General features: G+C 41.2%; 1 pseudogene; it reads left to right on the top strand.

Moving 5' to 3' along the window:
* The first annotated feature begins 1884 nt into the window (after positions 1-1884).
* LOC108351585 (40S ribosomal protein S19 pseudogene) lies at positions 1885-6776 on the top strand (annotated as a pseudogene).
* The last annotated feature ends 5161 nt before the right edge of the window (positions 6777-11937 follow it).

The raw sequence follows: 11937 nt of genomic DNA, 5'->3' as shown, positions 1-11937 counted from the left end.
GCAGGATAAGCAACTAGAAAATTAAGAGAGATTATTGGACCACCCATAACGACTACAACGTGAATAGCTGGGAAGCCAAGGAGACATCCAATTTGACAATTAGAAACTAATGTTATCAGCCAACACTAGGCAGAGCCAGGAAACCCCACAGAAGAGGGGGAGTTTGTAGCAGTCAGGGGAGTAGAGGACACCACAAGAACATGATCCATAGAATCAACTAAGCGAGGCTCATAGGGACTTACAGATACTGAAGTGACAAGCACAGACTCTGTATGTGTCTGTGTTAGGTCCTCTGCATATTATGGTAGTTTCGTTTTTGTGGGACTCCTAACAGTGGAAGTAGGGTGATTCTGATTCTTTCATTTGCTCTTGGGACCCCATTCCCCCTACTGGGTTGCCTCACCCAGCCCTAATGTGAGGGTTTGTGCCTAGTTTTATTGTATCTTGCCATGCCATGTGTAGTTAATATCCCTGGGAGGCCTGCTCTGGTTTTGGAGGGAAATGGAGGAGCAGTGGATCGAGAGGAATTGGGAAATGGGGAGAGGAACTGGGAGAAGTGGAGAGAATGGAAACTGTGGTTGGGATATAATGTATGAGAGAAGAATTTTTTAAAAAGGAAAAAAAAAGAAAAGAAACTAGTGCCATAACCCCTTAAGACAAACATCCTGATTCACAGCTAGGGTGTTACCTTATGGATGGAAATACACATTTGTCTAGTTTGTGGGTTGTCACCTGTGTTGAGTAACACTTTAGGTCTTTGTTACATAAGCTACTTTGGGAGGATGATTGTAATGAGCTTGATGAAAGATCTAAGTTAGAAAACCAGAGGGCAACGCACAAAGAGCTTCAGCAGAGGCCACTGTGTCTGTCACTGTGTGGCAAACAGAGTCAAAGACCGAGTTGTGCCTGCAGGGCCAGGAAGGAGAGGGGCGATACTTGTCAATGGAAAACTTAACTCTCAACTTAGAGGGGATAAGAGAGAGTTTATTCTGGAGACAAATACGAGTGACTTGGGGTATTCAAAAGTCCACGCTCTACTGTGGAAGTGGATCAAGATACATTTCAGATTCTTATCATATCCATCATAGGCGAGGGTTTCAGATAAAGCAGGGAGCCACAGCCACAGCCCTTGGATGGCATCTGATGATGTGCTCAGATTTTGGGTTGGCGGGACCTAGCATGTTAGACACACATCCTAGATCATTCATATTGTATTAGATAATTTCTAGTCTTCATGAGCAGATACCTAACTGGAAGCAACTACAAAGAAGGTCTGAAGGGTACATAATCCATTGTGAGAAGGCATGGTGGAGGGACTAGCTCCTCCCTGTGCTGGCCGGAGTGTAAGGTTTCCAAGTATTTCATGGAGTCAACAGGAATCAGAAGAAATGTTACAGGATATTTGATTTCTGAAAATTGACGGCACCTGCGCCGCCATGGTACTGAGAACCGGGCACAGGGTAGGCCTGGGGGATTTAACAGAAGACAGAGACTCGGGTCATTCATGCTAGGAGAATGCCAAAGCTTTACTGAGGTTCACAGTATAGATACACCAAGTCCACCTCGTGGAAAAACCCTGGAAGCACAATGGAAAAACAAGCTTATATTCTCAGGATAAAAACAGGAACTGACTCAACAGTGTTACGGCCAAAAAGCAAAGGCCAAGGTGTTCTTTTCTTAAAAACAAAAGTTTCCACTTGTGTCAGCAAGGCTCAGCAGGTGGCAAACACTGAGGGAGCCCAGGAGGGTCTGACAGTAAATAGAAAACCTAATTATTAGCAGAATATAAAAGCCTAACCAGATTTTTGCCTTTGTCAGATACTGTTAGGTATCTCCTATAGAGATGCAGTTTGGTTGTGCTTCTAAAAGCCTCCTTAGATAAAAATGCCAAAGAAAGGTAAGTTCCTGCCTGGGAGAGGTCTCCTGATCTTTGCTCTAAGACTGGAGGCAAAGTAAGCTGGGTAGCCTCGAGCTACCCCTCGGCAAAGGTGAAATGGTTCAGTCCCTACTGACTTGGCTTGGAGCTCCCACTCCTCTCTCTGCCTCTGCCTCTGTCTCTGTCAGCTTGGAAGAGCCTTTATGGAAGGAGCTCTGGTAAAGAGATAGGAGTTTTCTCTGGGCTTGCAGGGACAACAGAGAAGCAGCTGGCAGGACACAGGTAAAACAGGAGTCTAGGAAAGAGAGCTAAGATAGCACCATCAGCTGGGCACCAAATGTTCAAACACACGAGTCTATGATGATCGTTTCACATTTGAATCATAGCATTGTTCAAACGTCCACGATAAAGGAAAAGCTGTCATTGGTCCGCTTTCTTGTTCCTTCCTCAACAAATCACTGGCCTTTTCCTGCATACTAGCGTTCTGGAACCCAGTTCTTTTCTGAGTAAGTCTCTCCTGTCCACTGGCGATTCTGTTTCAACATCTTTCTCATTCAGATGTAATATTCAGGGTGCTCTCACGGCAAGGTGTTCTTATTTATATAAGATGAACCGTAGAAACTGAAGGACGTTTGTGATGTATATGGCAGTGTAGAAAGGAAGCATATTTGTTTCTGTTTACATAAGCTTCAAATAGCAATCTATAATAGGACTGTGTGAAAATATGTCATTGGAAGTCACCGGCATAATCTGCTGTCATCAACTTAGTAAATATGTACCACCGTAAATATTTAAGATACTGAATTTATTTTAATTGGAACTTTATGACAATATTTCTTTTTTTTTTATTATCTTGAGTATTTCTTATATACATTTCAAGTGTTATTCCCTTTCCCGGTTTCCGGACAGACATCACCCTCCCCCCTCCCCTTCCTTGTGGGTGTTCCCCTCCCAAACCTCCCCCCATTGCCACCCTCCCCGCATAGTCTAGTTCACTGGGGGTTCAGTCTTAGCAGGACCCAGGGCTTCCCCTTCCACTGGTGCTCTTACTAGGATATTCATTGCTACCTATGGGGACAGAGTCCAGGGTCAGTCCATGTATAGTCTTTAGGTAGTGGCTTAGTCCCTGGAAGCTCTGGTTGCTTGACATTGTTGTACTTTTGGGGTCTCGAGCACCTTCAAGCTCTTCCAGTTCTTTCTCTGATTCCTTCAACAGGGGACCTATTCTCAGTTCAGTGGTTTGCTGCTGGCATTCGCCTCTGTATTTGCTGTATTCTGGCTGTGTCTCTCAGGAGCGATCTACATCCGGCTCCTGTCGGTCTGCACTTCTTTGCTTCATCCATCTTGTCTAATTGGGTGGCTGTATATGTATGGGCCACCTGTGGGGCAGGCTCTGAATTGGTGTTCCTTCAGTCTCTGTTTTAATCTTTGCCTCTCCCTTCCCTGCCAAGGGTATTCTTTTTCCTCATTTAAAGAAGGAGTGAAGCATTCACATTTTGATCATCCGTCTTGAGTTTCCTTTGTTCTAGGGATCTAGGGTAATTCAAGCATTTGGGCTAATAGCCACTTATCAATGAGTGCATACCATGTATGTCTTTCTGTGAGTGGGTTAGCTCACTCAGGATGATATTTTCCAGTTCCAACCATTTGCCTACGAATTTCATAAACTCGTTGTTTTTGATAGCTGAGTAATATTCCATTGTGTAGATGTAGACAATATTTCTTAAACACCTTTAGGGATTTTTTTTTAAGGCACTATGAAGAAGCTGACAAATCAGGACATGCCAGGCTTCCTCTAGCGGGAAAAATGTACCACAGGTACATGTGTTAGCATGTAGTCTTGCAAACCTCATCCTTTGCTGTGGTTTCGCTCAGTGAACCTTTTCACGCTGGTAGCTCCCTTCTGGGTTTATCTCTAAGATGACACTCTTCAGAAAGAAGCCGGGAACTGACGTCAAATCTTCTCCGTGAATCTCATTGGCCACAACCCACTCACGTGTCTCCACAGACCGTGAGCAAGAAGCACAAATACTCTCTCTGCTCTGGATCCCCTGCCCAGAATGTGCATACAAGGGAGAGGCAGAGAACTTAATAGCTGGGGTGCTGGTGAGATGGAAAAATCCCGGTCATGATCACCCCAGACCTGAGATTTATTATTTTATTCCAAACACTTCAAAGAGAAACATCATTAAGAGGTGTAAGTTTTCATAATTTACCAAACATCAGCTCTGGGTGTTTGGAGGAAAATTCACAGAGGAAGCTCATCCCTCCAGTCTTATTGGTTTCTGAAATGTCAAGGATTCTGCACAGTCCTCGCATCCTTTTGTCACTGAGCTAGTTTCTCCAGTGAGGTGTCAGTAAGAAACTGCTCCAGAGCAGAAAAAGAACTAAAGATGCACCACTCAAGGTCCGCTTCAAATGTTCTCAGAGATTACTGTATTTTTAGAAGTTTCCCTAGGATTATTTTTAGTGCCTTTCTTTTTATCGTGTTTGACATATACAGTTCTCCTTCACATGTGAAGTTTCTTTAATACGAGCCTTGAAGAGCAGAGGTATACTCTCAACCAGGTGAACCATTTTTTACAAAAACTATAATTTCTGTGAGTTATAGATTCATACCAGTTGTGATTTCTCCTTTATTGCCAAATCCCAGCATAACTTACATAACCAAATATTCTTTACCAAAGATATTAATACAATTTCAAATACAACCCCCCCACGAAACCAAACAACAACAATAAAACAACTAAATAACCAACCAGCCAACCGACCAACCAACCAAACAAACAAAATACCTTTAATGAACAATCTGCCTTTTCTGCAAGCTCGTGTTCTGATTTGTGATTTAACTCAGTCTACAGAGATGGAGAAGCCCTATAAATCCCTTCCTGAGGATCTACGTTATTTCAGATTCTGATGGCCACAGCATAATTTTCCTTTTACACATCTATTCTTTCCTTTGGATGTATCAAGCAAATAGAAATAAATGATGAAATTATGTGAATACAGTGGGAAGACTTAAGTATATCTTTAGGATAGAAATAAATTAATATGTCCACAAACAATTGTTCTGTGAACACATGAACATTTATGAAAAATTTCAGTTCTCTTCAAGAAACCTAAAATCTTTATGTGATAAGCCTACTTCTGTGATAAGCCATCCATTGTTTTGATTTTTAAAAAAAATCATAAGTTAAAGCAGACATAGTATCATAAAGATTATGTAGATTTTTGAAAATTCTTTTAGAGTGTTGGTGACTTGGTTCAGTCACCCCTAGGTCAGGGCCCGATGACGAATTTCAATTCCTGGAGCTCAGATGGTGTAAGGGAAGAGCTAACTCCCATGACTGTTTCTCAATCTCTACAAGCACACCCTGGCTCCAAACTAAATAAATGTAAAAACTGTTAATTCCTTTTTGCTAATACATGAAAATTTATTCTAATGCAGTCAAATTTTAATAAAACATGTGCTATGAATAAATGCAGTGTTTCTGACCGTTTTTCTACACTGTCACGGTGAGCAGAAATTATATCTAAGATTTTCTTGTGTCTAAAATTTTTTTCATTCTGCCTGAATTTTAAGTAATCTATCTCATTAATCAAAACAAATTTGTTACATGTCATGTAAGACTCCGGGTATCACGAACATGTGATAGTTTGATATGCTTTTAAGAAAGCCTTGGTTCTGTGTAATTAAAAATGGCTCCAATGAAGTACCTCCTGTTCATGTATACTGCTCACCCATATTGCTTACCTCAAAAAAGACGTACTTTAGGAGGGGGAGTCTGGAGCAAACATAGGAGAGCCCTGAGTGGATCTATGACATGCAACAAACAAGTCCACTTGCTTTGTTGGCAGTGGAGTGCATCGGGAGACTCACATGTATGTTCATGCTGTGCTGATGGAGTAGAGAGAGCTTTGTTCATGGCATCATGTTTCAGAGGGATTAAAATTCACATCACATATTTCAGTCAAAGTTTTAGTGTTATCAAGGTTCTTTTAAAAATTTTTTTTGGTGGGGGAGTGTTGCACTAAATAATGAAAATACTCACAAGCCCTTGCTAGCTGGCATCGTCGAGCCTATGGCATTAGTGGGGTATTTTCATCTCAGTGGCGGCTGCTCTGGGACACCACTCCACGCTACCCCAGCTATTTTCTGACCACATGTCATGGTCACCCTCTCCCGGCTGTCTCTCTGCTGTCGAATTCTGCTCACATTCCCTGCAAATACCCGCTTCGGTCACTGTCATAACCCACACCAGCCCAACCAAATCAAAACTCCAGAAGCTAGTAACTTAACAATCAAATTTATCTCAATAATTTACCTCAGTAAATTTACACGCTACAAAACGTCCACACAATAAATTCACAACCAATTGATTATGATATTAACTTCCCACCTAGATAAGACAAATTGTCTTATAAAAATGCATCTCTTAAGAAATATTCCTAACGCCCTTTCCCCTGCCTGGAGTTATTGTAAAAGACGTTAACCAGCAGGAGTTCCTCAGAGCTCTTGCAGCCTTCCTCAAAAAGTCCGGGAAGCGGAAAGTCCCCGGATGGGTGGACACAGTCAAGCTGGCCAAACATAAAGAGCTTGCCCCATGTGATGAGAACTGGTTCTACACGAGCTGCTTCCCCCGCATGGCACCTGTACCTCCGTGGTGGTGCGGGAGTTGGTTCCATGACCAAGATCTATGGAGGACCGCAGAGAAATGGTGTCAGGCCCAGCCACCTCAGCAGAGGCTCTAAGAGTGTGGCCCACCGGGTCCTCCAAGCCCTGGAGGAGCTGAAAATGGTGGAAAAGGACCAAGATGGGGGCCGTAAGCTAACACCTCAGGGACAGAGAGATCTGGACAGGATCGCTGGACAGGTGGCAGCTGCCAACAAGAAGTGTTAGAACAAAGGGTTAATAAATTGCGTCATTCATTAAAAAAAAAATTTCATAACTACCCTGTGGCCATTTAAGGCCACATGGATCTGGGTCGTCCTTCTCTGCCTCCATCTTGGCTCTTCTCTCTTTCTCCTCTTTCTCCCCTTACCAAAACTCTGTCCCCGCCCCCTTTCTCACTGCCCAATCCCAGGCCCTGTCCTATCCTGTGCCAGCCCTAACCTGCGTGAAGACGACAATCTATAGGGGAGGGCTCACAATTTCTGTCTGAGGTTTGACTCATTGGTGCAAAGATTGATTGCTGTAAGTGATCATTGGGTGGAAAATTGGTTTTCTCATTGTAAAATTCCCCATAATGCCTACGTGACAGTTTTCCTACCTGTTGGTAATTAGTACTCTGGACTATTTCATTAGGAGTGGCAACATGGTGTCTGTTACAGAATTTTTTGGCTGCTATAGGAAAGTAGCGTAGAGTGAATAATTTATAAACAATAAAAAGTTATCACACAATCCTGGAGACTGAGAAGCCCATGACAAACATTCCACAGGAAGTTTCTAGTTGGCCTGTTCTCAGGGATGATGCTTTCTTTGTGTCTTTATGTGTTAAAAGTACAGACTCGCTCCCTCAGGCCTCCTTTAGTAGGCAATAATCCTGATAACAAGGGCACGGCTTTCCAAACCTCATCCTCTCCCCAAATCCCTCTGTCTTCATATCATGATAGTCTAAGTTTTAATGTGTGAACTGGGTGGGAGGACAATCATTCAAATCGTAGCAGTCATCTATCTGATAACCTATTATGCATTTACTGGCTAGACTCTTTCCATTCAATGCAGCAATCTTGTAATCTGTCGGTAAGAAGAGAGTCAATATCCAGTCCCTTCTCTTCCGTTATCAGACTTTAGGACTGAGAGAGTTGTCCTTACAACTAGAAATGCACACATATCAGACAATCTGCTAGTCAATCATTAGTCTTTCAGCTATTTGAACACACATCTGTGGCCTTTGATAATCCTTTCAAGTGGCCACAATGAAGAGTGAAGCCTGTTGAAATTACCTAGACATGAAATGACCCACATCCCCTATTTACATTTTTACTTTAGATTAGAGTCAGTGATTTTCCCATGGTGTCTCTCACTGAAGGGGAATTATAGCCATAAATTATAGTCTAGGCACAAGAGAAATGTAAATGAAATCTCCTGGAAGGGCTCAAATCTTCCTTCCACTGCAAGGCTAAGTAACTGAATGGAGCTTTGCTGCTGGGCTGCTGGTGATGTTGGAACATTGCAAGCCGAGAGCCAAATTACCTAAGGCCATCTTCAGTCCTCTTAATAGCCATTTAATTGTTCTCCTCAGTAAGTCAGAAAACATAAGACTTTGTGACTACTAGGTAAGTACTTTGGAATGTACAAACACCTAGCTCCCACCAGCCAGAAGATTGGGATGCCACCGGATAGCGTCTGAACAGAGGTCGAGTCAGAGAGCTTTCCAGTGTTGCTTTAATTCACCTGCCCCTTGTTTCCACCAATGGATTTGGAAAATGTCTTGATTTATGACTTTCTTGCTCTCTTACTATAAAAATATCAAACATCTATTGGAACATAGAATTTGGGGTCTCTTAGATCCATATTCCTAGGCCATGGTCCATCATTTTTGGTTTAAGAATAAACCATGTCTTGTCTCCTTTGAGGTGAGACTTGTGTTTTTTGTGTTGAGACAAGCTTATTGTTATAGAGTTGTCATTTTTCTATTTTTTTATTTTACAATAGACAGAGCTGAGATTTATGGGTGCCTATAACAAAAATGATTAATCATTATTCTATGTTAATCTTTCCAAATAACATTAAGATTATAGTTTTTAAAGTTAAATAATATAAATTTTTTTCTTATAATAAAATAGTTGCTTTGAAACATACTCAGTACAGTGAAATAGTTATTTATTTGCTTCACGTATTTATAGTTTCAAAGTTAAGATGCTGATATTAATAACAATAAAATCACTGGATCCACATTCAGATTTCTTTGGGGTTTGCCCTCTGATTAAATACCATTAGAGAGATGTGGCCAAGTAATTGCTTTAAAGTTCTTTGAAGTAATTACTATTTCCATTGTGTTCATATAACAATGACATAATGAAAGATTTATTCCAACATTCATTTAATTAACAGCTATTGGTTCTTAATATTTCATTGAAATGAATTGATTTTCTTAATTAAATGAAAGTAACGATTTCAACACAATAACTACAAGAGATATAGAAAACATTGTCTCTAGCAAGCTTTGAAGGTTCTCTCTGTCCCTGAATATGTAATGGTTTTTGTTACTTTTGGAGAGAACATTTTAGAAAATCAGAAGGGATTCTTCATCCCAATTGTCCTGGGTGTACATGAAACATAAGTGAATGTGTCTGTGCCTTTCCACAGTGTCACAATTTGTTGGATAATGATAAGTTCTCAAGATTTAGCAGTTTCAATGATAGCAATGTATCACAAAATCCACCAACCTTTGTACCATGGCTGGGGCAAATGCAATCTTTCATCCAATCTTAATTATTCATATTAACCCCTACATCATACATCATGCATCATACAGGATATGTGTGTATGTGTTTATCTATCTATCTATCTATCTATCTATCTATCTATCTATCTATCTATCTATCTATCATCTATCTATCTTTCTATCTATCATCTATATATCATCTATCTATCATCTATCATCTATCTTTCTTTCTATCTATCTATCTATCGTCTATCTATCTATCTATCTATCTATCTATCTATCTATCTATCATCTATCTACCTACCTATTATCAGTCCATCTATCATCCATCATCTGTGAGTTACAGAATGAATACAAGTTAAAGAGGCTACAGCAGAGATCAAGAGATTTCAGTAGTGGGCTGAGAAGGAGCCTCATGAATAAAATGAGGAACTACACCAGTCCTGCGGCCGTAGCTGCTGGAGTCAGACTTGAGAGCAAAGCTGCAGAACTTGCCTGTGAGGTTAAAAGCTGAACCAGTGTTGAGCATGAAGCACATCAGGGGCAGCAAACAATGGGTCAGGTCCTGTATCCTGATGAGGGGCAGGCATATGAGTTAGGTCGGCAGTTGAGCAGACTGTCAAGAGCAATGGACCAGACCAAGCTGTGGAATCTCCAGACCTTGACTCATACACCAGATATTCAATGATAGGCTGGTGTGGATCCAGACCTTCACAAGAATAGGTGTTTATCACATTGTGGGTGGTAGGTAGGGGACCTGTACCTTCTTATGTGCCCAGTGCTTGGCCTGGTTTCTTACATGCTAATTGAATATGCCTACATACCCCCACTGTTTCAGTTCCCATCAGTGAACCTCTAGGGGGCTCCCTTCCTATCCCCAGAAATAACTCATCCATCAGTCTGTGCCAGACAGACAGTGGAGCTTTGAGGTCCACCCAGGGCAGCCACCCTTCTACCAAAAATGAGCTCAAAAGCTTCCTGTAAAATGGAGTCTCCTAGGGCAATGCATAGCCTAAAAACAATATATACAATATAGAATAACTTAGAGCAGTGAGGGACCAGGAATTAGACGTTCCTTGGTAGGCAGACAGATTAGAAAAAGAGACTCTAGGTAGATTAGTGTTCCTTTCAACTTCAACATTTAAGATAACTGATGAGCTCATAGGCTACTTTCCCTGACCAAGGTAAATTAGTCGTTTTTGTTTTGTTTGTTTGTTTTGTTTTCCCTCCCAGAGAGAACTGGTTTTGGTGGGCTTTTCAAATCTCCCACTTGGGCAGGGGCCTCCTATGCCAAGAATCAATCAGTTTCCCTTCTTTGTCTGGACTAGTCAACCCCACAAACAAGCCCAAACCAGCTAGTTTTAAGGGTGAAAGGAAATCCATTCTACCTTTAAACACATAACTAACCTACCCTACCCTTAAACACAGCAAACAAGGATTCTAGATTCAAGATCATCTCTCTATGGAGAGTCTGTTTCTTTGTGTGCTTTGTCTACTTCCTACCCCCTCTCTCTGTGTGTGTGTGTGTGTGTGTGTGTGTGTGTGTGTGAGTGAAAACTTGTCTGAATGGTAAAATCTTGTCTTTCCTGCCTTTTTATTCTATTTATATTGGTAGAGAAAAAGAATCCGTTCCTGAAACCATAGGTAACCTCATCATAATGGCATCTGCAGGGCAAAATCAGATCTCAATTCCTATTTTAAAGACTTCGTACTCCATAATTTCTTTTATCAGTCCTTTTGTGGAGGGCAAATAATGTTTTACTGAAGATCTTACTGTATTGTAGAAAATTCCTGCAATTGACATTTTTAGTTAAAAGCATGAGACTCTGGAGATATCATTGGTTCTCTTTAACAGTTACATAATTTCATACTCCATCAGCACCACACACATAAGAACACCCTTTCCCCAAATGATGTGTTTATCAGCTTGAGTGGGTGCTTCATGGATATCACTTAGGGGGATATAATTTAGACATTTTTAAAATGATAGAACCAAAGAAAAAAATCAAAATGTTACTCACAACCGCTATTTCAATGCTGATTGTGCCATGGCTGTTCAAACTGTGGTTTGGAGTTGAAGTCAATTCCGTCTGCATCCTACTGTTTGATCCAATTTATAGAAGTGAGAGCCTGGTAATGCATGAAATTGATTACATTCAAACAATGAGCTAAAAGAAAGCAGCAACAGTGTGGACCTTGGACTTTTCCAAACCCAGAAGCTACAAAGGAAAGCAGAAAGAGCCAACACCACAGAGAGCACTTTGATGGGCTTTCACTCCGTCCTTCAGAGCAGTGGCTCTCGAGCTTTCTAATGCTTTGACCCTTAGTACAGTTTCTCATGTGGCGGTGACCCCACAACCATAAAAATATTTCAATGATGCTTCATAACTAATTTTGCTACTGTTGTGAATGGTAATGTGAATCCCTAATATTCAACCCCAAAGGGGTCGCAGCCCATAGGTTGAGAACTGCTGCTTTAGAGGAACTGCCCATGGCTCCTTCTGTAGTAGCGCTTCTGGAGGTCAGAAACTATCTTGTCGATACACAAGGGATACGATAGCAAAAACCAAAGGAAATATATACATTGACTTTTGTGTTCATTTGGAAACACTTAGAAGATTATAATGGCCATATGCCTAGGATTGAAAAACAAGAAAGAACGTTCATGCT

Source organism: Rattus norvegicus, chromosome 7, assembly GCF_036323735.1.
Source record: "Rattus norvegicus strain BN/NHsdMcwi chromosome 7, GRCr8, whole genome shotgun sequence".
In the NCBI taxonomy this organism is placed as follows: Eukaryota; Metazoa; Chordata; class Mammalia; order Rodentia; family Muridae; genus Rattus; species Rattus norvegicus.
The sequence above is the reverse complement of the archived record's forward strand: the minus strand, read 5'-3'. Positions and strand labels throughout refer to the sequence as shown.